Source organism: Sus scrofa, chromosome 17 (genome assembly GCF_000003025.6).
Source record: "Sus scrofa isolate TJ Tabasco breed Duroc chromosome 17, Sscrofa11.1, whole genome shotgun sequence".
In the NCBI taxonomy this organism is placed as follows: Eukaryota; Metazoa; Chordata; class Mammalia; order Artiodactyla; family Suidae; genus Sus; species Sus scrofa.
Genome location: NC_010459.5, coordinates 1,059,402 through 1,086,039, shown reverse-complemented (window position 1 = coordinate 1,086,039; position 26,638 = coordinate 1,059,402). Strand labels below are relative to the sequence as shown.

Below are 26,638 nucleotides of genomic sequence, written 5' to 3'. Positions count from 1 at the left end.
TCAGAGCCCAGGTAGAAGCCTGGGTGTAACCAAGAAGGAGAGGGACCCTGGTTGTCAGATGTGTGTGAGCAGGAGATGACTCTGTGGTGACTTCTGAAGGACCACGATCCTTGCTTCCCTCTGTAACACTGCTCAGGCCAGGCCAGGGTAGTTAGCAGACAGCATGTTGTTTGTTCATCATGCCTCAGCTCACCGACAAGCTTAAACTGGGAAAAAATCTACTGGGAGAGGAGGAGGTACACTGCTGGTGCCTCCTGTGAGCATCTCAGCATCAAACCTACTGGGCTGCCTGGCATCCCTCTCCTGAGGATTGGTCCCTCCCAGGCATCATGGATTCAGCTCACACCTCAGAATATCACTAGGACTCCTCTTACCCTGATTGCATTCTGTAAACATTCAGACCTCGGATTCAGCTCACACCTCAGAATATCACTAGGACTCCTCTTACCCTGATTGCATTCTGTAAACATTCAGACCTCGGATTCAGCTCACACCTCAGAATATCACTAGGATTCCTCTTACCCTGATTGCATTCTGTAAACATTCAGACCTCGGATTCAGCTCACACCTCAGAATATCACTAGGATTCCTCTTACCCTGATTGCATTCTGTAAACATTCAGACCTCGGATTCAGCTCACACCTCAGAATATCACTAGGATTCCTCTTACCCTGATTGCATTCTGTAAACATTCAGACCTCAGATTCAGCTCACACCTCAGAATATCACTAGGATTCCTCTTACCCTGATTGCATTCTGTAAACATTCAGACCTCAGATTCAGCTCACACCTCAGAATATCACTAGGATTCCTCTTACCCTGATTGCATTCTGTAAACATTCAGACCTCGGATTCAGCTCACACCTCAGAATATCACTAGGACTCCTCTTACCCTGATTGCATTCTGTAAACATTCAGACCTCGGATTCAGCTCACACCTCAGAATATCACTAGGACTCCTCTTACCCTGATTGCATTCTGTAAACATTCAGACCTCGGATTCAGCTCACACCTCAGAATATCACTAGGATTCCTCTTACCCTGATTGCATTCTGTAAACATTCAGACCTCGGATTCAGCTCACACCTCAGAATATCACTAGGATTCCTCTTACCCTGATTGCATTCTGTAAACATTCAGACCTCGGATTCAGCTCACACCTCAGAATATCACTAGGATTCCTCTTACCCTGATTGCATTCTGTAAACATTCAGACCTCGGATTCAGCTCACACCTCAGAATATCACTAGGACTCCTCTTACCCTGATTGCATTCTGTAAACATTCAGACCTCGGATTCAGCTCACACCTCAGAATATCACTAGGATTCCTCTTACCCTGATTGCATTCTGTAAACATTCAGACCTCGGATTCAGCTCACACCTCAGAATATCACTAGGATTCCTCTTACCCTGATTGCATTCTGTAAACATTCAGACCTCGGATTCAGCTCACACCTCAGAATATCACTAGGATTCCTCTTACCCTGATTGCATTCTGTAAACATTCAGACCTCGGATTCAGCTCACACCTCAGAATATCACTAGGATTCCTCTTACCCTGATTGCATTCTGTAAACATTCAGACCTCGGATTCAGCTCACACCTCAGAATATCACTAGGATTCCTCTTACCCTGATTGCATTCTGTAAACATTCAGACCTCGGATTCAGCTCACACCTCAGAATATCACTAGGATTCCTCTTACCCTGATTGCATTCTGTAAACATTCAGACCTCGGATTCAGCTCACACCTCAGAATATCACTAGGATTCCTCTTACCCTGATTGCATTCTGTAAACATTCAGACCTCAGATTCAGCTCACACCTCAGAATATCACTAGGATTCCTCTTACCCTGATTGCATTCTGTAAACATTCAGACCTCGGATTCAGCTCACACCTCAGAATATCACTAGGATTCCTCTTACCCTGATTGCATTCTGTAAACATTCAGACCTCGGATTCAGCTCACACCTCAGAATATCACTAGGATTCCTCTTACCCTGATTGCATTCTGTAAACATTCAGACCTCGGATTCAGCTCACACCTCAGAATATCACTAGGATTCCTCTTACCCTGATTGCATTCTGTAAACATTCAGACCTCAGATTCAGCTCACACCTCAGAATATCACTAGGATTCCTCTTACCCTGATTGCATTCTGTAAACATTCAGACCTCGGATTCAGCTCACACCTCAGAATATCACTAGGATTCCTCTTACCCTGATTGCATTCTGTAAACATTCAGACCTCAGATTGGAAAACGTGAGGGGATTCTGGTAGTTAATTAGAAGCTGTGGCAGTGCTTTATAACAAATAAATTAGAAATTGCTAAAGGATCAAGGTTTATTTATGAAAGGAAAATTCTTCTTTTCCAGCATTTCCAAAGAGCAAGCCCATGACTTTCTAGATTAAAGGAACAGAAAGCAGGAAGCTCTGCCCACTTTGTTCCCCTTCTGACCTCATTCTTATCCAACGGGCTACATCCCAGGAAAGGCACATGATTCTGCCCACCTTTATAGTCCCTGCCCACAATGGATGTCTTTTGTGATTTGGGTAGCATCTCATTTAAAATAGGAACTTTTCAGAGTTCCCACTGTGGCTCAGCAGGTAAAGAACCTGACATAATGTCCGTAAGATGCAGGTATGATCCCTGGCCTCCTTCAGTGGGTTAAGGATCCGGCATTGCCATGAGTCATGGAGTAGTTCACAGAGGCGACTTGGATTCAGTGTTGCCATGGTTGTGGTATAGGCTGGCAGCTGCGGCTCTGATTAGACATCTAGCCTGGGAATGTCCATATGCCATAGTGCAGCCCCCCCGAAAATTAAAAATAAATGAATAATAAATAAACAGAAATTTGTCTGTGGGGTTGTATCTTTTTAGAAAGAGTACCATAAGATCCTTCGGCCTGTATGGTGACAATGGCAAAACTAAATTTGTAACAGTGCTTTAAAAAAAATTCATAATTTTTTAATAGCTTAGTCCCAGTTATTGCTTTCATAGGGACAATCACTATACAGTCTAAAGACAATGTTCTAAAAATGTATTTAGTACTAGTCTGGGTTTCTAGGTTGACTACTGACTGTAATTCTACTATGGGGGTAAGAGCTTCCATTCTTAACAAGGAAAATTGAAAATGCAGAAGAATTTGTCTTCCCTAGAAATTACCAGTGTTAAAGAGCTGCTTTAATTAGAATGGAAACACTGAGGAATAGTGCCTTAGTGGCACAGTTTAAAAATGATCTAAATAACAAGGGCTTGAGTTGGTCAAATGCTAACAGGGAAAAGACACTTTAATGTCAACTCTACCAGGAGAAAAACCTCTGGGGTGAGCTCATCCTTGTCATCATCCCCTGACTTCTCTGTGGTCCTCTGAGGTTTAGACTGTGTGTGGGAGCCATAGGGTGGGGCAGGAGTTAAGAACATGGCTTCGAAGCCCTAAATTCCTAAGTTTTAGCTCTGCCACTGTCTCATCCCATCATGAAACATATCGGTTCCTAAAGCGTGGATGGTTTTGTACTTGTGCTCTTGTCCAACACATTAATAATTAATTTAACCGATCAAAGATTCCAGGGCCCTGCAGGTATCTTTAGATGATCATTTTGGAGAGAAAACAAACACAGGAATTGATTTATCAAGGGCCCTAGAGTTAAGCAGTGTTTGAGCATGAAATCTGCTGGACATTTCTGCTTCTCACCCCACCCCCACCTTTTTTTTTTTTTTTTTTTTTTTTTTTTTTTTTTTTTTTTGAGTGCAGTGAAAAAATCAACTTTCATGCTGCCTGGAATTTGATACTTATACTTCAAATACCTCCAGAGCATTAACCATTGGTATTTGTACTGATGATGAACCCTGCCTGATCCTAAAATGCCTTTGGATTATAATCTCATAATGTAAAAATTGAAAGGGACACTGTAAAATGTAAGCAAGGCAATACTGTAACCTCTATTTTTCGCTCCTCTGCTCTGGAGAAATGAGGCCTTTTGCCCTCCACTATGCACCTCCCCAGTGGTTGACTCTTGGACAGACAGGCTCCTGCCACCTCCAAGGGAATGATCCTCCAATGACCTGTTTCTAGAGGCTGAAGTGCTCTCTGATCTTGCTCCTGACTCTCAAAGGGTGGGTGGTATTAGCATGTGCCATCTAGCTCCTGCATTGGTCTGGGAAGCCCTGTGCTAAACAGACAGGTATTGAACTCAAAGTTCGGACCAAATTTACTAAAACCTAGGTCACATAATCGAATATTAGAAATAGCTGAGGTTGATCCTTTTCAGTACCAAGTTTTTTGGCTGTTTGTTTGTTTTGGTTTTTGTTTTTAGGGCCACACGCAGTCGCAGCATATGGAGGTTCCCAGGCTAAGGGTGAGATCAGAGCTACAGTCATAGCAACATGGAACCAGAGCCTCATCTGCAAACTACACCAAGGCTCACTGCAACGCTGGATCCCTGACCCACTGAGTGAGGCCAGGAATCGAACCTAAATCCTCATGTCTGCTAGTCGGATTTATTTCTGCTGCACCCACAACGGGAACTTCCCAAAGTATTATTTATTTTAATCACTTTTAGGGAAATCCTTCCAATATATGCCATATACTACTTATGGCTTTCTCAAGAGCCCACATAACACATTTTTCATTGATAACATAGGGGCTAATTAGTATTATAGGCAGGCATGCTCTCCAGGGCTGGACAGAGTGTCTGCATTTACACTAAGTGGCACTGGCTTTTGAATAACCCCTTGACTGTTTCTCTACCCTACCTTGCTGTGGGCAGTCATTTTTCACTCTGTCTCCACTAATCTCTTCTCCTTTCTAATTTGCTGCTCTCTGTTGGCTTGGGGCTTGAAAGAGATCAAACAGCTGAATCAGGAAGCCTACCTAAAATATGAAAAGACATTCCGGTCATCAGAGGGGTCAACTCTGGATGAACCAGTTGTACCAATGATGAACACCTGTACTGATGGCTCTTAGGCTGTGTTCGTTTTGGGTCTGGGTCATGAATTGGAGGCTGGAAAAGAATTGCTGAAGCTGTGGCCTCCTAAGCCCTCTGATTGTCAACCTTTGGTTTTTACCCCGAGTTCCCTGACCCCATCTCCTCGATGTGTACCCTCAGAGCTAGTTCCGTTTCATTTATACCAAGCTCCTTCCGAATAGCTCAGATCTTGTAATTCCCTCCATTGTCTGCAACAACCCACCCCTTTGAAAACCAATGTGATGGCTGGGTTTGAACGTTTACATCACATACTGAGGCTTTCAATTCACAGTAAGTGCCACAATTATGAAAACTGTACAGGAGGAAATACAGCAGTTGGAAAAAAAAAAGGTCTAATTTGCGGGCAGCTTGCATTGTATTTTATAAGAATGTGTTTGACGTTTTAAGCTTTGCTGTGGCAGTAAATTGTACTTCTCCTAGCAGCAAGAGTTATTAAGTCTGTGCCCAGAATAAACCAGACTGTTTTGGAAAGTTTAATTTTTTCAGTTTTTGTACTCCATTTTATGACAGCGTTTTTTTCCTTCAGTGATAAGCCTAGAGGATACGCTATTATTTCTAATTAAAAAAATATAAATACCACTTTTTAAAAACCTCACAGAGTTTCATCATAATGTCCTTTTAAAAAATTAATACAGTTCTGATTCTAAATTAAATTTAAATAAGAACAAAAGATTTAACATAAAGCACTGATGGCAAGATGGAAATATTTCTTGGTGATGGCTATGTACCATTTAATGGAATCCAGGCTGCCGTCTTCATGGACTGAATGTTTGTGTCTTCTCCAAAATTCATATGATGAAGCTCTAACTCCCAGGGAGGCTTTATTTGGAGATAAGGCCCTCAGGAGGTAATTAAGGTTAAATAAAGTCATAAGGGTGGGACCCTGATCCAAGGAGTAATGTCCTCATACGAAGAAGCATGGGGGAGAATGCTCTTCCTCCACAGGAGGATATAGCAAGAAGGTGGCCGTCTGCAAGCCAGCAAGAAGAGGGCTCTCACCAGAAATCAGACTGGCCGAAACCTTGTGCCGGAATGTCTAGCTTCCAGAACTTGTGAAAAAACAAATTTCTCTTGTTTAAGTCACCCTATCTATGGTAGGTGGTTGTGGCAGCTCATGCTAAGATGCCATCCTATTTTGTGATGTGCCTACTTATTTTACCAAGAAAGGTGGTGATGTGTCATTGGCTGTAAGATGTACCCCAATGCTAATGATGTTGAAAGGTGAAATGTTATAAAATAAAGATGAAATGTCATGTTTTTGATAGACAGTTTTTAAACAACAACCAAAAAAGGACTTGTTTTTTTAAAGCAGCTTTTTCCTTAGAAAAGCCAATCAACAGTCTCCTTTGATCACCAGATCTTTGTGTTATGGCCTCTTAAATTGTTAGGAGATGAGACGTTGCATACTTAAGGTGTGAGAAAGCTAGAGTCAAAAATGGGGAAACAGATATAAAACCAAAGCTTAACTTTTTATTATGTCGGGAACTTAGTTTCTCCAGAGAGCCTGAGATAAAACAGTGCCTTATCAGGCTCACACTGAAAATGCTTCCCTAAGAAAATGTTAATGTCTTCCGTTTTCATCCTCCTGCCCCACAGTCTTGTGCATGCATTTTGTCTCAGAGTCATCAAACTCCTCTCAAAGACTGGTATCTCTCCATCTTTGCTGGGACAGCAGCCTGTTCTCTCATCCCATCGTTAGACCCTGTCCCCGTGGCCTTCTTCCCTCAGCCACCAAAAAAACAGAGCTCCCTCTCCTTAAACAGAAACAGAAAACCACACACAAATCAAGCCATTCCCAGACCCACTTCTGCCCTCCAGCTGTACATTTCTCTTCCAGTTTACTTTTCTAGAGGGTGCACAAGCCCTGCCTTCTTCCTTGTCCTCATTCTCCTCCCAACCCACGCAGCCTGGCTGCCATGTAACACAGTCTATGATAAAGGTCTCTAGGGTTCTCCTTCCACATGCTTCTGTCACTAGGTTTCAGAGCAACACCACCCTTGAGAAAAACTACTGTTGAATTCCACAGGGTGGTCATTTTGCTGGCACCTCTGGGACTGACCATTAGCATGTGGACCAAAATGTGGTGCTTTCTGAAGCCACTGGCCATTCAGCAAGCAAGAAGCCTCAGAGAGCTAAAGTGCTGGGCTATTTTGTTTGTTTGTTTGTTTTTGTTGGTTTGTTTGTCTTTTTTAGGGCCACACTCTCAGCATATGGAGGTTCCCAGGCTAGGAGTCAAATCAGAGCTGTAGCCGCCGGCATACACCACAGCCACAGAAATGCCAGATCCGAGTGAGCCATGTTTGCAACCTACACCACAGCTCATGGTAATGCTGGATCCTTAACCCACTGAGCAGGACCAGGGATCGAATCTGCATCCTCCTGGATACTAGTCAGATTTGTTTTGTCTGAGCAACGATGGGAACTCCAAAAGTGCTGTTCAGAGGATTCAGGATGCTGAGGAAGTCATGAAAGGAAATGGTGGCAGGGTATAAGTGTAGAAGGGTAATAACTGGAGTTCCCATTGTGGTGCAGCGGAAACGAATCTGACTAGGAACCATGAGGTTGTGGGTTTGATCCCTGGCCTCGCTCAGTAGGTTAAGGATCTGGCATTGCTGTGAGCTGTGGTGTAGGCCAGCAGCTACAGCTCCGATTAGACCCCTAGCCTGGGAACCTCCATATGCCGTGGTTGTGGCCCTGAAAAAAAGACAAAAGACAAAAAGAAAGAAAGAGAGAGAGAAAGAAAGAAAAAGACAGAATTGAAGAAAAGAAAGAAAGGAAGGAAGAAAGAAAGAAGGATAATAGCACAATGCTGCAGTGGTTGGGCCAAGGAAGATATCAGCTGTGTGTGGAAGAAGGCTTAATAAGTGAAAATCATGCCATTAGTGTCAATCGTAAATACTCGAGAGCCAACTAGTAAAGAAACGAAAACTACATAGTTTCTGAAGGACCAAGGACTGGAGGCCATACGTCCTGATTCTGCAAGCCCAGAGGCCCACCATGCTACACTGCAGTCTAGTTTAAATAAACAGCTGGCGGAAAAGAAGATTAAAGTAGTCACAATTTTAACTAAATTAGATGGTACATAACGCTTTAATGATTACTGTTACTTGTTATAAGACTTTCCATGTGAAAATATACAGTTTTTCCTTCATTTTTTTAATTTAAAAAAATTTTTTTAAAATTCTTCTTCAATTTCCTGTTTTAATGGAAAAATCATAATACACAGGGCACAGGGCATCATTTAAAACACCAAACTATGTGATTAAAAATTTGTAACTTGACAATTGAGTTAACAGGGCATCTTGCCTACAACATAGTCTTCTGACTTTAACTGCTCAAGTAGTGGGATTTCTAGTGGCTTCTGCCCTTCAGACATTCACTACCATCCTAAAAAGATATGAAATACATAAAGGCATTGATGTGTACCAAAATATATTGTCTTAAGGAGATTAAAAAAATACTGTGTGTGCATGCTGCCAAAGTACTTCAAAAGGCCCAGATTTAAACAAGTAGAATAGACAAATTGTCAGTTAAAAGATCATATGTTACTTTAAAAATATATGGCTCAAAATAAATAAATAAATAAATAAATAAATAAATAAATAAATAAATAAGTTCCCATCATGGTGCAGCGGAAACCAATCCGACTAGAACCATGAGGTTGTGGGTTCAATCCCTGGCCTCACTCAGTGGGTTAGGATCTGGCGTTGATGTGAGCAGTGGTGTAGACTGTAGATGTCACTCAGATCTGGCATTGCCATGGCTCTGGAGTAGGCCGGCAGCCGTGGCTTCGATTAGACCCCTAGCCTGGGAACCTCCATGTGCCTTGGGTTCTGCCCTAAAAAAGACATAAAGACAAAAAAAAAAAAATACACACACACACACACACACACACACACACACACATACACATATATGGCTCGACATTCCACTTGCAGGTTTCTACATCTTCTGCATACATGGATATGCAGAAAGGGACCCTTTTTAAGTGCCTGGCCCAATTTTTCATGGTCGTATAGGAACTACAACATTCTCTAGCAAAAGAAGAAGAGGTAAGTCTGCATTTCTGTCAAGATGATGGAAGGCCTGAAGAGCTTCCTGCAGAGGCAAGCCAGCCTGAGGAATTCAGTCAATGTCTTCAGCAGGAAAAATTAATGGTAGAAGGTTGGAGAGCCTTGATGATGAATGGCCTTGCACCTTGAAGACACACATTGTCTCCGGTTTCAGGCCTTTCAGTGGATTCTGTGGACTCTGACCCAAGTCTTCAACCAATATGCATTTGGATGGCAAGGAAGTAGTATGCTCAGAATTCTGATTGAGTGCATCTTCCTCACCTGCCGAGAGCTTTGGTGACATTTCTGCACCTAAGGTAAGTGCAGCTTGCTAAATATTTCAGCTGGGATTAGAATGACAGAACTGCTCTCATTTATTAGTTTCCCCAAACTGGAGCTATGTTTCCTAACACCTGACATGCCATCACCTGGACCCCTGAAGCTGACGTTACCTACATTTTTTTACCCTAGCACATGAAGTGCCTATTAATTTTTACAAAATATTTAGGTAACTTTAAAATCAACATCTTACATGGATATGGAATACTGGTTACAACTGGTGAGCTAATCTTGATATAGTATTATTAATAAATGTCCATAGTATATAATGGAGTTCACAGTTTGTATTATACAGTTGTATGGGTTTTGCCAAATTCAAAATGTCACATATCCACATGTATCCATGTATCATGCAGAATAGCTTTGTCCTAAAAATCTCATGTCCACTTATTCAACTTGCCCACCCCAAACCTATGTCAACCACTGATATATTTACTGTCTCATATATTTCTCTGTACCTGGAAGGTCCATCTGACTCCAGTTCTGACATTCTTGATGCCAGTACTTTTCACTTAGAAACATCGGTGGCCAATGCATCATTGTAGTTGTGGCAAAAAAAAAAAAAAAAAAAAAAAAAAACCAAAAAAAAAAAAACTAGCTTCCTTTCTTGTATGAGGATGGAATTTGAGACCCTAGGTGCTTTTTTTCAGCAGGAAGCTTCTTTAGATTATCTGCAATTCCATTTTTTGATGACTTCTGCAGAGGCAGAGCTGAATTCCAGCCTGAGTGTTATGCTGAGGAAGTATGACCAGAAAGATCCTGAGAGGACAGAATGTTCATTTCCCTCTCCATTTTTAACTTTTTCCTTTAAAAATCAATATGGTGGGCATATACCCAAAAGAACTGAAAGCAAGGGCTCATAGAGAGATTTTCATACCTAAGTTCATGGCGGCATTATTCACACTTGCCAAAGGTGGAAGCATCTCAAGTATCCATTTAAGAATGAATGGACAAACATAATGTATATATACATACAAAAGAGTACCATTTAGTCTTAGAAAGGATACTCTAATACATGCTACAACATGGATGCACCTTGAGGACATTTTGCTAAGTGAAGTAAGCCAGTCAAAAGGAAAATATTGTCTGTTCTACTAATATAAGGTACCTAGCATAGTCACATTTATGGAGACAGGAAGGGGAAATGGTGGTTGCCAGGAGCTGGGAGGAGAGGTGAATGGGGACTTATTGTTTAATAGGTACAGTTTTAGCTTTGCATGATGATAGATATTCTGGAGATGAATGATGATGATGGTTGCACAGTAGTATGAATATACTTAATGCCCCTGTACTATACCCTTAAAAATGGTTAATATAGTAAGTTTTGTTTTATATATTTTAACAGTTTTTAAAAAATAAATACTGCAATTAATGCAATAATGCTGCACAATGAGCACCTTAATCTTGGGTGACCATAAGTTCTAGTTTGCTGGGGCAGTTCCCACTTGTGCTTCTTTTTCCCAGGATAACCATTAATATAGTCAGACCTAGGCAATATTGTAGGTTCAGTTCCAGGCCACCTCAATAAAGGGAATATTGTTATAAAGTGAACCACATTAATTTTTTGGCTTCCCAGTACAATAAAAGTTATTTTTACAATATAATGTAGTCTATTAAGTATGCAATGGCATTATGTGAAAAGGGTGTATATACTTTACTTAAAAATCCTTTATTGCTAAAAATGCCAACCATTATCAAAATCTTCAGTCAGTTTTAATCTTTTTGCAACAGTAACATCAAAGATCACTGATCACAGATCACTGTAGCAAATACAATAATAAAGTTTGAAGTATTGTGAGAATTACCAAAAAGTGACACAAAGGCACAAAGTGAACAAATGCTGTTGAATAAATGGCACCAATAAACTTGCTCAACACAGGGCTGCCACAAATCTACAATTTGTAAAAAGCACAATGTCTGCAACATGCAATAAAATGAAGCACAATAATACAAGGTCTGACTGTAGGGCCCTTTTCACTCTCAAAAATGTCCCAGATTGTGCTCCAGAAGAAAAAGAGGAGGCCACATCAAGAGGTAGGAGGGGGAGTTCCCGTCGTGGCGCAGTGGTTAACGAACCCGACTAGGAACAATGAGGTTGTGGGTTCGGTCCCTGCCCTTGCTCATTGGGTTGATGATCTGGCATTGCCGTGAGCTGTGGTGTAGGTTGCAGACGCGGCTCGGATCCCGAGTTGCTGTGGCTCTGGCGTAGGCTGGTGGCTGCAGCTCTGATTCGACCCCTAGCCTGGGAACCTCCATATGCCGCAGGAGCGGCCCAAGAAACAGCAAAAAAAGACAAAAAAAAAAAAAAAAAAAAAAAAAAGAGGTAGAAGTGGCAATTTCGTGATATAAACAACCCCATACCTCCGGGGGTTGGGAAGCTCCACAGACTGGAAACTAACTGGTTCACAGAGACCCACCTACAGGAGTGAGAGTTCTGAGCCACACATCAAACCCTCAAGTGCGGGGACCTGGCACTGGGAGAAAGAGCCCATGGAGCAGCTGGCATTGAAGGCCAGTGGGGCTTGTGTGCAGGAGCTCCACAGGACTGGGGGAAACAGAAGCCCCATTTGTAAAAGGCACACATGGACTTTCATATGCACTGGGTCCCAAGGCAGAGCGAGGTCTCCATAGGAATCTGGGTCAAACCTGACTGCAGTTCTTGGAGGACCTCCTGGGAAAACAGGGGTGAATGTGGCTTGTTGTGAGGGAAGGAAGTTGAAAGCAAAGCTCTAGGGAATATTCAGCAGCAGTGCCTTTCTCTGGAGGTGGCCATTTTGGGAAAATCTGGCCCCACTCATCAGTTAGCACTGAGAAGCCCCAGGGCAAACAACAACCCAGATGGGATCACAGCCCCACCCCTCAGTAAAAAGGCTACATAAAGACTCCTAAGGCACACAGCTGCCTCTGATCCCATCCAGAGACTAAGCCCCACCCACCAGAGGGATTAGAATCAGCACCACCTACCAGTGGGCAGGCATCAGTCCCTCCCTTCAGTAAGCCTACAGCAAGCCCCCACACTGCAGCCACAAGGGGGGTAGACACCAGAAGTAAGAGAGGCTACAACTCTATTATCCATAAAAAGGTAACCACACCAAAAACCTATAAAAATGAAAAGACAGAGAACTATAACTCAGATGAGGGAGAAAGGGAAAACCCCAGAAAATCAGCTAAGCAATGAGGAGATTCTCAGCATCCAGGAAAAAGACTTTAGATTGTTGATGCTGAAGATGATGCAAGACATTGGAAATAAACTGGAAGCAAAGATAGATAACTTATAGGAAACACTGACCAAAGAGATACAAGATATAAAACTTCAACAAGAAGAGATGCAAAATACAATAACTGAAATAAATTCACTAGAAGCAGCTAATAGCAGAATACAGGAGGCAGAAGAACAAATAAGCGAGGTGGAGAACAGATTAGTGGAAATTACGGATGCAGAACAGAGAAGAGAAAAAAGATTGAAAACAAATGAAGCAACTCTCAGAGAACTCTGGGACAATGTTAAATGCACCAACATCTGTATTATAGGGGTGCCAGAAGGAGAAGAGAGAGAAGGGAACAGAAAACATATTCCAAGAGATCATAGCTGAAAACTTCCCTAACATGGGAAAGGAAATATTCACTCAAATCCAGGAAGCACAACAAGTACCACATAAAATAATCCCAAGGAGGAATACACCAAGACGCATATTAACCAAACTAACCAAAATTAAAGACAAAGAGAAAATCTTGAAAGCAGCTAGGGAAAAGAAACAAGTAACATACAAGGGAACCCCAATAAGGTTATCAGCAGATTTTTCAGCAGAAACTCTGAAGGCCAGAAGGGAGTGGCATGACATACTTAACGTGATGACAGGAAAAAACCTCCAACCAAGATTATTCTACCCAGCAAGGCTTCATTCAGATTTGAAGGAGACATCAAAACCTTCACAGATAAGCAAAAGTTGAGAGAATTCAGCAACACTAAACCAGCCTTACAACAAATACTAAAGGAACTTCTCTAGGCAGAAAAGACAAGACAGCAACAGGAAACAAAAATTCCACAAATGACAAGGCTCTCCAGTAAAGGTATATATACAGTAAAGATACAAAATCATCCATGCGCAATTATACCACCAAAATCAGAAATCATGAGAAGAGGTGGGTACAAATGCAGGACACTGGAGATAAACTTTCAATTAAGAAAACAACTTAAAACAATCTCATATACATATATACTCATATCAAAACTTCAGAATAACTGCAAACCAAAAATCTACAATTGATACACAAACAAGCAATCTCTGGAGAAGAAATATATCTCATAGTAAATAAGTGCATAATCCACCATAAAGGGGGTCATTTGACATCATTCTTGGAATGCTGAAGTCTTCGTACATCTGATTCTGATTTCCTCTCCATCAAAGAATTTATGATAATTATAATTAAATAATGCAACTGTACAATTAAATAATACAGTTCTACAATGTATCATTAATAACCATTTCTCTCCATGGTACAATGTAAGGTCTATAATGTCTTGTTTATCACATCAGAATGGTGTAATGCCTATATTGAAGAATCAATAAGATATAACAACTTGTGAGGACATATTTATATAGTTACATTGTTTTTTAACCAATTTATGCATTTTATATTTTACTTATTTTCAGAGGGTATATTATTTTTGTTATTCTTACCAGTTAAATTATTCTTTTTATTATGCTATATAAAATATTTAATGGCATATAAGGCTTTCTTCTTTATAAATTTTAGTTGCATAATATACACAATTTTAATATAATGCTAATTTTTAAAGAAAAATTGAAATGTAATAGATAATACTAAACAGTAAAGATGAAAGCCATACAAAATGGGATAAAGTATAGAATAAATTTCCTGTTTGTCTCAGCATATTTTCCATTCCACTTCTCCAGAGGGAGTCACTTAATCTGTTTCCTAAGATCCATGATATAATAATCTGCGTGAATGTAATTGTGTTTAAATATATGTATTTTATTCTGTAAAAAATAAAATAAAAAAATAGAAATGTCCCAGCTTGAACAGTAAGTCACATGATAACTTTGAATCTGTTTCATTATTGCATAAATCACTGCATTGCCATCTTCATTTGCAAATATTTAGAATGTGTCTGCATTTTTTCAGATTATTCTAAACTCAATGCCCTGCAGAATATTCTGGACTCTGATATTTTTATTTATTTTTTTTAACTTAAAGCAACATTCCTTTATTTGCTCACAATCCTATTGGTTAGATGTTTGGCACACATGGCTGAATTTTCTGCTCAGAATCGAGACTGAAATCAAGGTATCAGTCAGGCTGAGTGTCATCTAGAAATTCTGGGGTTAAATCTGCTTCCAAGCCCGTTCTTGGAATTGAATTTAATTTCTTGTGGTCATAGGACTGAAATCCCTGATCAGACAGAGGTCTTCCTTTCCTTGCTGCCACCATTAACATTAAAAAAATTATATATATATATTACTGATTACCTGCTGAACATTGACTGAAGTACCAAAAGCAGTCCTCTTATAAACGCCTTAGTTCCTTAAATATTAAAACTCTTTTTGTCTTTTTGAAAAATTGAGGTAGCATCAGTTTGTAACATTATTATATTTCATGTGGACACTTATATTTTGACTTATGCTACAGTGTGCTCACCATCAAAAGTTTAGTTTCTGTCACTATATAGTTGATCTTTTTACTCATTTTGCCCTCCCCCAACCCTGTAACTACTTCTCTGTTCTCTTTATCTGTGTGTGTATTTGTGTTTTTTTGGTTTGTTCATTTGTTTTGTTTTATATTCCACATAAGAGTGAAATTATATGGTACTGGTCTTTCTCCCTCTAACTTATTTCGCTAAACCATAATACCTTCAAGGTCCATGCATTTTGTAATAAATAGCAAGATTTCATCTTTTTATGACTAAGTGATATTCCACCATAACATAAACCACATCTTCTTTATCCACTCAACCATCAGTGGGCACTTTGTTTGTTTCCATAGCTTAGCTATTTTAAATAACACTGCAATGAACATGGGGGTGTATATATCTCTTTAACTAGTGTTTTCATTTCTTCAGATAAATATCCATGAGTGGAATTACTGGATCATATGGTAGTTCTATTCTTAATTTTTTAAAGGAATTTCCATATTGTTTTCTATAGTGGTCACACCAATTTACATTTCCATCAATAGTACATGAGGGTCCCCTTCTATCCACATCCTTTCCAACACTTGTTATTTCTTGCCTTTTTGATAATAGCCAAGAGGTGATATCTAATGGGCATCAGGTGATATCATTGTGGTTTTAATTTGCATTTCCCTAATAATTAGTGATGTTGGACATCTTTTCATGTGCCCCTTGCCCATGTGTATGTCTTCTCTGGGAAAATATCTAGTCAGCTCCTCTGCCCGTGTTTTAATTGGGTTGTTTATTTTTTTGTTGTTGTTGAGTTGTTTAATTTCTTTATGTATTTTAGATATTAACCCCTTATTGGATATATGATTTGAAAATATCTAGTCCCATTTGGTAGGTTGTCTTTTCATTTGTCAATGGTTTTCTTTGCTGTGAAGAGCCTTTTTAGTTTGATATAGTCCTGTTTAATTTTGATTTTTTTTTCACTTGCCTGAGGAGGCATATCCAGAAAGATATTGCTAAGACCATTGTCAAAGAGCGTACTGCCTATGTTTTCTTCTAGAAGTTTTATGGTTTCAGATATTACATTCGAGTCTTTAATTCATTTCGAGTTGATAGTTGTGCATGGTATAAAACAGTAACCTAGTTTCATTCCTGTGCATGTGACTGTCCAGTTTTACCAAGAATATTTATTGAAGAGACTACCTTTTCTCCTTGTATGTTCTTTGCGTCTTTGCCATAAATTAATTTTCCATATATGTGTGGGTTTATTTCTGGGCTCTCAATTCTGATCCATTGATCTATGTGTCTGTGTTCCTGTAAGTACCATGCTATTTTAGATCAGGGAGTGTGATACTTCCAGCTTTGTTCTTTTTTTTTTTTTTTTCCAGGATTGGCTATTTGGGGTCTTCTGTGGCTCCATATAAATTTTAGAATTTTTTTCCTGTGAAAAATGTTGTTGGAATTTTGATGAGGATTGCATGTCGTTTGTAGATTGCTTTAGTTAATATAAACATTTAAACAATGTTCATTCTTCCAATCCATGAGCATTAAATATCTTTCAATTTGTTTGTGTCTTTTTTTTTTGGTCTATTTACGAAAGGGCTGCTCCCATGGCATATGGAAGTTCCCAGGCTAGGGGTTGAATTGGAGCTGCAGCTGCCAGCCTATGCCAGAGCCACAGCAATGCAGGATTTGAGCAGCATCTGCAACCTACACCACAGCTCACGGCAACGCCCAATCCTTAACCCACTGAGCAAGGCCAGGGATCAAACCCACAACCTCATAGTTCTTAGTTGGATTTGTTAACCACTGAGCCACAGTGGGAACTCCTCTTTGTGTCTTCTTTTGATTTCTTCTCAAAATGTCTTATAGTTTTCAACGTAGAAGTACTTCACTTCTTTGGTTAAATTTATTCCTAGGTATATTATTCTTGTGTGTAAATAGGATTGTTTTTTAAATTTTTCTTTCTGCTAGTTTGTTGTATAGAACTGCAATATATTTTTGTGTACTGCCTTTGTATCTAGCAACTTTGTTTCTAATTACTTATTATTTCTGATAGTTTTTTGATGGGTCACTGAAAATAGTGACAGTTCTTCCTTTCCAATTTGGATGCTTTAATTTTTTCTTGCCTAATTGCTTTCTAATACTACACTGAATAAGAGTGGTGAATGGGAGTTCCCATCGTAGCTCAGTGGGTTAAGGACCTGATGTTGTCTCTGTGAGGATAGTTTTGATCCCTTGCCTGGCTCAGTGGGTTAATGATCTGGTGTGGCTGCAAGCTTTGGCATAGGACATAGATGTAGCTCAGATCAGGTGTTGCTGTGGCTGTGGAGTAGGCCTCAGCTACAACTCTGATTTGACCCCTAGCCTGGGAACTTCCATATGCCACAGGTACAGCCATAAGAAGAAAAAAGAAAAAAAAAAAAAAAAAGAAGGTGAGAGTGGGCATCCTTGTCTTACTCCTGATCTTAGAGGATAGTTTTCCACTATTGAGTTAGCTGTGAGTTTGTCATATAAGGCTTTTATTATGTTGAGGCATATTCCTTCTATACCCATTTTGTTGATAGTTTTTTTAAATCATAAATGGGTGTTGAATGTTGTCAAATGCTTTTTATGTATTGTAATTTATTGAAATTACACAGTTAATGTATTGTTGTATCCTTTGGTAAAACCTTCTAATTTTTTGACTTTGATTGTGTGGGCTAAAGATAAAAGATACAGTCCTAGATAGCTGTCATTTTTTGTCTGTCTTGGCTGCCTTTTTATTGTAAAAATATCAGCAGATGTTCTTTGAAGTCAGAAATATGTTTATGGTTAAATTAACTCCACTTTTCACCTCGCCATGAGAAAACAACCTCTCTGAGAACCTCTGTCCTTCCTCCCCACTCATGAGTACATATTACTGTAACCTTGATTACTTTCTATGCCAGAGCATCAGTCTTCCAAAGGTAGCACCTAATATCAACCCTGATACAAAAAGGTTCTTAATATCCACTTCTTGTCAGTGAATAAACGAATTATTCAAAGATGTTCAAATACGAGTCTTGCTTTCTTTTCCTCAAATTTTGCTTTAAAAAGTATACAGATAAATCCCACGCTCTCTCTTACCCACATCCTGCTTCAGTTTGGCATATCAGTGATGTAAACAGAGAGTGATTTCAGATTTGGATGTTCTTCCTCTTTATAATACACTTTGCAAATCAGACAGTCATTTTGATTTTCAGTTCATAAAAGGAGTTGATTCTACAACTTAATCTTTTAGCTCCATATAACCAAAGACAAGAACTCATTATGCTTATAGCCACAGGGAGGAAAACTCCAGGTTTTTCTCTTGAATGTTTACCCAAATATAAATGAAAAAGGAAAACTGGGGAGGGAGAGAAGCTGGAATTAGGTCATCTGTGTGTTACTATAACATAGAAAAATCAATATTACTTATTTTTCTTTACAGTTAATCAGATTAAAGTTAGATTCAACAAGTTCTCTCCTGAGAATACACTATAAGGGGGGCTTGGTTGGGGGCTCAGTATGGAAGAGAGTGGATTTCTCTTGAAGATGAAAATGAGTACTGTTTGAATTTTGATGTGTTTGTTTTTGGTGGCTTGGGGCCAGGTGGCTGAACTCTTGGTGTCACCACTGGACCCAAAAGATCATATGATAGTGTGGTTTACCCCAGGCAACATTTGTAATTCTGCATTTAAATGCTTTCATCACCTACCAGAGAAGATATCTGAATGAACTCTTACCTTCTGAGACATGAAAATCAATTAAAAATTATATATGTAATAGACTGACAAATTTGCTAAGTAACTCAATTTGCCTCAGCTCCTTTTCTTTCATTTTCTAGCTCCAAATATTAGAGGCAAATATAAAATGATTTCATTCAATAATCAAGACTAATTCCTAGATGTACGGATGTAATTTCCAAGTACAAATAACTGATAATGTATTACTTAGCAATTGTAAAGGTCCAATCATATTTGCTTTAATAATTCAAAAAAATCCAACAAGCACCAGAGTATGAAATAAGTGATTAGCATGAATTCAAGCACGCTCTTATTTTAATCTCCAATTAACAAGACATTTCTATCTATTTAATCCTTTTTTAAAAAAAAAAAAATGCCATTAAAGCTCCAGACCAGAAAAAGATTCAGCAGAAGCACATCTACACAGATAATTCATCTAATGAAAGAACCAGCCTGCTAGGAGCTGGTATATCTCTGATCAGACCCGGTATCTTCCTTTGCATTGCTATTCATTAAACAGATAGGCTTTCTGGGATTTTGGTGGGGAGGACCTTTTAAAAATCATTTTCCTGAGATTTAACTTTGATTATTAAAGCAAAATAAAGGAATACTATTTCACATTCAAATAGAACCACTACAGGCAGCAGTAGGTGCTTGATAATTTTTAGTGATTTATTGGCTTGCTGCTTTTTCCAGCAGTTTCATCTGTACTGACTACAACATCCATCTGTTTGAAATGCAGATTGGTTAGCAACTGGATCCTTTTTTGATTCTTACAATATATCATCTACCTACTTTGAATGAAATATTCTAGCTAAGTCTGTGATGAAATACATTTTTGATAAGTGTTAGACAGGGAGTGTCACTCAGCACTCATTCTGGTCTCCTTCAGGTGTGCTTTCCTCTGTCTCTGAGGCTGGAAAGCCATAAACCACATTTCCCAGAGTTCATTGCAGCTAGGGTTCTGGGCACAGCTTAGGTTCTGCCCTGAGAGGAGTGGCAAAAGGATGTCTAAGGAAGATGTCGGCTAGCTTGTTGTTAGTCACCATGTTCCGTTACTAGCTTCCTGAGTGGAGTGGTGCTTTGTAAGCAGCTTCTCTGATCACTGAAACACAGTTCAAAGAGCATGCTCTTGATAGGAGCAGCTCAGGCCAGGCCGTGGCTTTGATTCCCAGCCTCCACACTCTGGCAATGATGGCAGCAACCCTAGGGAGCCCGTTCCAAGGTGCTGTCTGCGAGTCATCCTTCCAGCTCAGACTGCATCCTCTCCTCTCCTTTAAGTTGCAGTCTTCTTTTCCAGCCTTCCTGTGAGCATCTAATTCCCACATGAAACCCCTCCCTCTTAAAATAGCTAGGGTAGTTTCTACTATCTGCAACATGACACTAAAAATGCACGGAAAGATAAAAGCATTCAATGCATAAGACAGCAGGTCATGCCTAGGGAGAACCATGAAAGGGAAAATGGTTGTGACTGACGTGGCTATGATTAAGGACCAGGAAGAACTCATAGGCCCTACCATGCAAAACTACCCAAATCAGGGCCAGCAGTCTTTAGGACCCACAATTGAGGCCAAGGCATAATTATAAAGGTTGAGAAATAATCATGGAGCCCTTGGAGAGAAGAAAGAAAAAAACATTAAAGAAAAAATGACAAAGAGAAGAGAGAGGAAGTTAAAAGAAGCGAAAAGAGAAGAGAACAGGAAATATCAAATGGAATAAAACCACACATATGGTGACAAGGATCCTAGGCCAGATTCTTCATGTGACCTGGTCAGGGTGGTGCCCGAGTGCCAACAGTAAATGTAGCTTCCTGTGCTGCTCTGCACAGCCTGTGTCGTAGCTTTGCAGAGCTTGGCTCAGGGTTCTCACATACAGACTCAGGAAGGCTTTGCACGTGAGAAATTCAAGTGAATCCATGCCTACCGATTCAAACTGTGTACATACATACACACAGTTTATTTCCAATTATGCCATACATAGTCTCTCTATATATATACATATATAGTTGCTGGAAATATACAAAACGTGTTTTTAACAAAAATCTATTAGATTTTTAAAAAATCAATCTAGATGGTAAAATTCAGACAGTTAACGCAGAGAGCTGACGAGCTAGTCAATTATAGTAAACACTGGTTTATGCTGAGCAGCTAAAAAAAAAAAGGTTGTCAATATCCTTTTTATAAAAAAATCCAATAGAGTTATCTGTATGAAAAAAAAGCCTAAGCTGTTTACCAAAAACAATTAAGAGTTCTGCTGAGATGTAATTGTTAACATAAGGAAAAGCAAATATGTCTCCCAGCCCAGCCTACTGTTCCAGGATCATTCACACATCACTGCTCCCCTAGTCAGAGATACTTCCAACAGGGAACCTGCAGTGTGTGCATAGAATCTCTGCAGCTGTTGTTCACAGGGCATAAATGTTCTTCCTTCCCCAAAGACCTTCCTTTACACCCCCAATATCACTTCCTAAAGCAAGCATTCCTGGCCTCCCTCTCTCCACAGAGCAGATTCCCCCATCTCTGCCCTTGACATGTTTCCTGCATAGCACTTAGCACAGTTATAATATGATACGTTTACCTACATCTTATCAGCAGACAGGCTTTCATGAGGAGGTCAGGTGTGCTTTTCTTGCATCCTGAAGGCTTAGTCTGATGCCTTAGGTGCCTTGGGGAATGCTGAACGATTAAAACATGCATGAATCTTATTGCTGCTTCAGCCCCAAAGTCCATACTCCATTTCTAAATATATAACTGTCCAGGGGAAAACTCCAAATATTATTTTGTGAGAGCTGCACTTCTGATGGCATGAAGAGAAATTAGTTGATTAAAGTTTTACATTTGATTTTAGAATTTCAATTGGCTATCTCCTTCTTCCCTCTACTAATCTGATCATTATCTCCAAAACCCACCACAGGTAACTTCTTTCACTTAGGTAAGCCAAAGGTCTGTCTATGGGGGAGAAGATGTGAGTTTGACAGTTTGAGCCTCTTGCTCCCCCACAACACTGATTACTAAGAGTCTACTGTATCCTACACTGTACTCTGTAAGAGTACATTAAGTTATAGCAGGACAGGGGAGTGACCCATTCACCCAAATATTTAACTGTACTATCAATTATGCAGTAACCCCCTCCCAGCCCCTAGGAGATGATATTTATGACAAAGTATTTCTTTTTCTTGCAAGATGGCTCACCAGATGCATTAGAAACTAATTATTCCATTTTGCTCCTGACAACCACCTTAGGAGGTATCATTATTCCCATTTCATAAACAAGGAAATAGCTCAGAGCTGGGATTCAGCCCAGGTGATGGAGCTCAAACTCCAAGTGTCAGAAGTTTCTCTGGATGGGAAGTGAGTGCCCAGAGTGAATGGTGTTTGGATACCTCTTAGCTAGAGGTCCAGGCAATGTCCTGTCTTATGACATCAAGAGAAGAGATCACACAAGCTGAAGGATGTTTAACTGGTCACTTAGCACCACTATACTTTCAGCCTTACCAGCGACCCAACTATGTCAGAATCAGCCTCTATATTTAGTTCCTTCCATCTGTCCTTAAATAAACCACCAGTATCTTCATCCTGTCCTGACATTCTCTTCAGAACCCTTCCTAATTTATCTAAGAGTAAAAATATAAGAGTGTACAGACAAGTGCTGACAGCCTAATCGCAACAATGCATCATACCAAGGGCTAAATCACAATGAGAGCTGACTCAGTTCCCATTTAAAATATAAATCAGAACATCAACATGTGGTAAACACAGGATCTATTTGCATTTTTTTTCTCAACAGTAAGATCCTGTATGTTGACAGGCTTGTCTGGCTCTTTGTGCCTTCTTCAAAGCAGTGATAGATCTCTCATGAATTCTTTACAAGTGAAATGCATATAAGTATTCACATACCCGCCTATCAGAAATACTGAAAGTAGCAATACCTTCTTTACAGTCCTCTTAATACCCAATAGATTCGGCTTTAGAAGATATACGTACACAGAGGGCTAAGATGTATTGGGAAAGGGTCCCTGCCCTTCCATTTTAAGGCAGAGTTAACTTTGAAGACATAGCATTTTCCATTTTCCATCCTTCCAGTAAGTAAAATTTTAGTAAAAACCTTTGAACTACCTCCGTGCTTTTGCTATATTAAGACAGACACACAAAAGGACAAATTTTTTTTCCAAAGAACGTCATTACATTAATTGAATCTTTCTAGAAATAGGATTTCTTTTGAATTAAGAGAAGTCTTTAGAGAGCACCTTTCTCAAATCTGACCAAATGCATTAAGAAAGCAGTTCTCTGGAGCAGTTTCCTTAGTGATCAGGTAGATAGAGCCCTTCCAACCTGTCAAGGTCCACTTTAAAAGAAGTTATGAACAATCAATGGACATCAGGGAGTTGATTTCACTCTCTTCAAATGATCTACCCCTCTGAGCTACTTTAAAGCATCCCTCACCATCCCTGGAGAGTCCTTTATACTGCATTTTCAGCCATGGATCAAGGACAAAAAAACCTACAATTCTTCCTTCCTAAACTGCAAAACAGATTAACCATTCATTAGCTAGATACATCAAGGATTCTCTATGCCAACGAGTCACATTTTGAAGCCTCTGAAACGAGAGCTTAAAAGCCATCTCTTACCTGTATTATTGTTAATCACCTAAATCTCAAAACGATATAGCTATACTCTAGCTCTTAGCCCACAGGAAATGTTCAATGCACATTTAAATGCTTGCAGACCAGCCAATATAAAGCTTTGCACGCAGGTATTGACAACCTTACCCTCTTTCTATGTAAAGCACCACATGCTTATAACATGTATCACAACCCAGATAATACAAAAGGACACAGATAGCAAATATTATACAAATTCTACCATCCTGTCTTGATATTCCTTCTTAAACTGTATTTTTGGCATTAGCTTGAACTATTTCAATAATTTCTTTCAGATCAACTAAAAAATACTCAGACAAACTTTTTGGCTTCAAGTTTTCTTAGTTAATCGCCTTCTGCTAGTTAAAAATCAATTTCCAAGTGAGGGCTTCTAAAGAGAAAGATACGCGTGTACTCCAGGAAAACACAAATTCATTTTCACCTTTAGACATGTCTCTTGTAGCTCTGGGTTCTGGTTTATGCGGTGTAATATCGGAAGCACATCGGCGAAGTCCCTTACTGCTCTGCTGTTCGGATCACGTCTAAGTTTTCAAGGTAAACAGGTCACCTTGGACGACTGGAATGACAGAGGAAGAGCAGGCACGGAATGACAGAGGAAGAGCAGGCACTCACCCCAGGCGATCAGACCCGGGACGCGGGCACGCGGGAGGCGACCTGTCGAGCCCCCTCCTCCCGGTCCCCGGAGCGAAAGCAGGCGCAGAGCCGGCGGAACTCCGGTAGAAAAGAGACTTCCCGCCGCGCCCCTCTGCGGACTATCGCCAAAGCCACGGTCGCTGGTGCTGGCGGCAAGGAATGGGGGCGGGCAGCTGTACGGAATCTAATAGTTGCAATGCACCCCTCCGAAGCCAGGGAGGAAAAGGTGGCTTTGCATCAAAGCCGGGGGCTGTACCGCGTGTAACTTCCACAGGGTGACTTACTTTAGAGTGTGAGAATGAAAGCGATGGGGAAAAAAATAGACGGAGGGCGCGCGGGGTGCCGGGGGCGCGCGTGCCTGTGTGGGAGCGCGCCCGCGCGCCCGCGGAGCTTGAGAAGAGAAGTTGCTGCGCGGCGCCGGGAGGCCTCGGGGCCCGCAGCCGGGAGGGCAGAGCCTGCGGGCGGCCTCTCCGCCAGTGCCTCCTTCCGCTGCGGCCCGGGGGCAGGATTCCCGGTGCTCGGGAGCCTCTGGGCGGCCGCCGCGACAGCAAGCCGGGCGACTGCCCGCGGTCCCGGCAGCGCGGTTCCCCGCCTCCATCGCGGTCCTCGCCTCCCGGTCCCGCCCCGCCCTCACCTCTCCGGGCGGCGCTAAGGCTCTGGCGGTCCGGGGACAGGCCCGGGCCGGGAGAGCTGCCTGCCTCGCGGGGACGGCGGGCCTCGAGCCCAGCCCAGGGAGTGCCGCCTCCCTGCCTGATCCCCTGGGAACGCCCCGCCCAAACGTGCGGGAGAAGTGAGGCTCTGCTGCGCCCTCCCGGCCTGGGGATCGAGATGACCTTCGTGCCTCCTCGGCGCGCTCCTGTCTGTGCCTCTCGGCGTGGGAGAGGACGCCGAAGCGAGCACACCTGGAGTACAGCGACGCAGTACCTGGGTAACAACAGCGTGACGCTTTAGCGCGTCTTTTCTCATTTGATCCTGGCAACCACCTTCTGCCACGGAAAGGTCCCCATTGGGTGTATGGGAAAACCAACCGAAGATCACAGGGATTTAAGTTCCAGAGTCTGCTCTGACTCTTCAGATCTTTTCGCTCAAACAGCTTGCGTAATCTGTTAGGAGTTTTGCAAAACTAGACCCATCAAAGTAGCATCTCTCAGAAGGAGGGATGGAACTTGGGTTGGAAGTTTCTGCCGAAAACTGGACACAGATTTTCTCCTTCCCCACACCCTGCCTCTGTAAAAATAGAGCTAACTACTTTCTGCCAGGTCCTTAGCCTGAGCGTCTTCAACCTCTTTATTAAACAACTCAGTAATCTTTAGATAGCTGTGACTTTAAGTGCTTGTGCCCAGTGTTGAAAAAATAACACTTTTAGTAACAGTTCTGCCCCTCTTTGTGTTTGAGTTTGACTCTCTTGACTCCATGGGGGGCGGGGTGGAGATAGGATTTCATGTTGAGCTGTATTTCTAGGCATTATTTTGTGCGGAGGGAGCCCAACTACTTGTCTCATACAGAGGCTGGTGATGTTATTTCAGGCGATACTAAGAGGGCGATGGAGATCAGCATACATGATTCGTGGTGTTTCCGGAATGGTTTTCTAGTGCCACATCAGAGTAGGGGAGGGAACTTTGCTTGGGCATCTCTATCTTAATGCCCAAGGATAATCAAGTTGACATTTCCTTTTTTAAATAAATGTCTCCTCTTTGCATTTAAAAGGGGAAGAAAACCATAAGCCTGATGATACATGTTCTTTAGCTGAATGAGCCCACTGAAGTGCCACTGCTCATTTTTGTTTCCATTCAGTGGAGTTAGACCTACACTATTTCTTTGGATGCAGGCTACATACTGTGGTGTTTCTTGTACTCGTCTAACAGGGCAATAGGAGACAAAGCACACCTAAATAAGTATAGTAACATGTCTGGCACATAGTAGGTGCCTGATAAATACTTGTCCTGTGAATGGGATTGCAACAGAATGTGGTCCTTAGAAAACATGAGGGAAATCTACATAGGTGCTGTGGTCAGGAAAGGCATTCTGGAGGTGGTGGCAGATGCAGGACTTTGATTTGGATAATTGGCTAAGGAATGGAAGTGAGAAAGTAAGTGTGCTGTGCTTGCAAGATACGGCAGAGGCAAAGTTTCTTAACCTTTTGTAGATAATAGGCCCATGTGAGACTCTAATAGAAGCTTTGGAACTTTCCTTTGTAAAAAAAGAATGTGAAAATATTTGCATACATTTTCTGGGATTTCACAGACTAGCTAAAGCAGATCTGTGGAACCCCTAGAGGTCTGTGAACTTGAATTACCATTTCCATGTTGGAAGGCAGGGAGAAAAATAGATTATTCTATTTGAGACCATTATAAGAGGCATTTCCATGGCCACCAATAGAATTTGAGTAATGAATGGTTAAGGGATTGGAAAGAAAAAATGTATACTGCTTGGCACTCCCTCTTTGAAGCTGGACCTTTGAACATGTATATTCTTCTTGTAAAAAAGAATTTCACTTTCATCTCAACAAAAGGGGAGGGGGCAACATAGATAAAATGATTGCCAAACACTGCAGTTGCTGATACTGAAGGATA

At 40.9% G+C, this 26,638-nt stretch overlaps 1 protein-coding gene and 1 long non-coding RNA gene across 21 annotated transcripts in view; one reads left to right on the top strand and one right to left on the bottom strand.

The window, feature by feature from the left end:
- Positions 1–25,588, bottom strand: part of KIAA1456 (KIAA1456 ortholog) — a 59,786-nt gene extending 34,198 nt beyond the window's left edge. For 7 of the 20 annotated variants that reach the window (XM_013984951.2, XM_013984952.2, XM_013984956.2 and 4 more), the window contains exon 1: positions 23,854–24,038. The gene's annotated coding sequence lies outside the window, so the exon portion shown is untranslated. Of the gene's footprint in view, positions 1–21,353; positions 21,448–23,853; positions 24,328–24,349; positions 24,484–24,699 lie in introns of those variants that run through there. The other 13 variants (XM_021077478.1, XM_005672630.3, XM_021077477.1 and 10 more) reach the window with 12 other exon arrangements.
- The window catches only part of LOC102168194, a 96,146-nt gene continuing 94,394 nt past the window's right edge, over positions 24,887–26,638 (top strand). Inside the window, exon 1 of the long non-coding RNA XR_308603.3 lies at positions 24,887–24,993. This is a non-coding gene — a long non-coding RNA (uncharacterized LOC102168194). The remainder of the gene's footprint in view (positions 24,994–26,638) is intronic.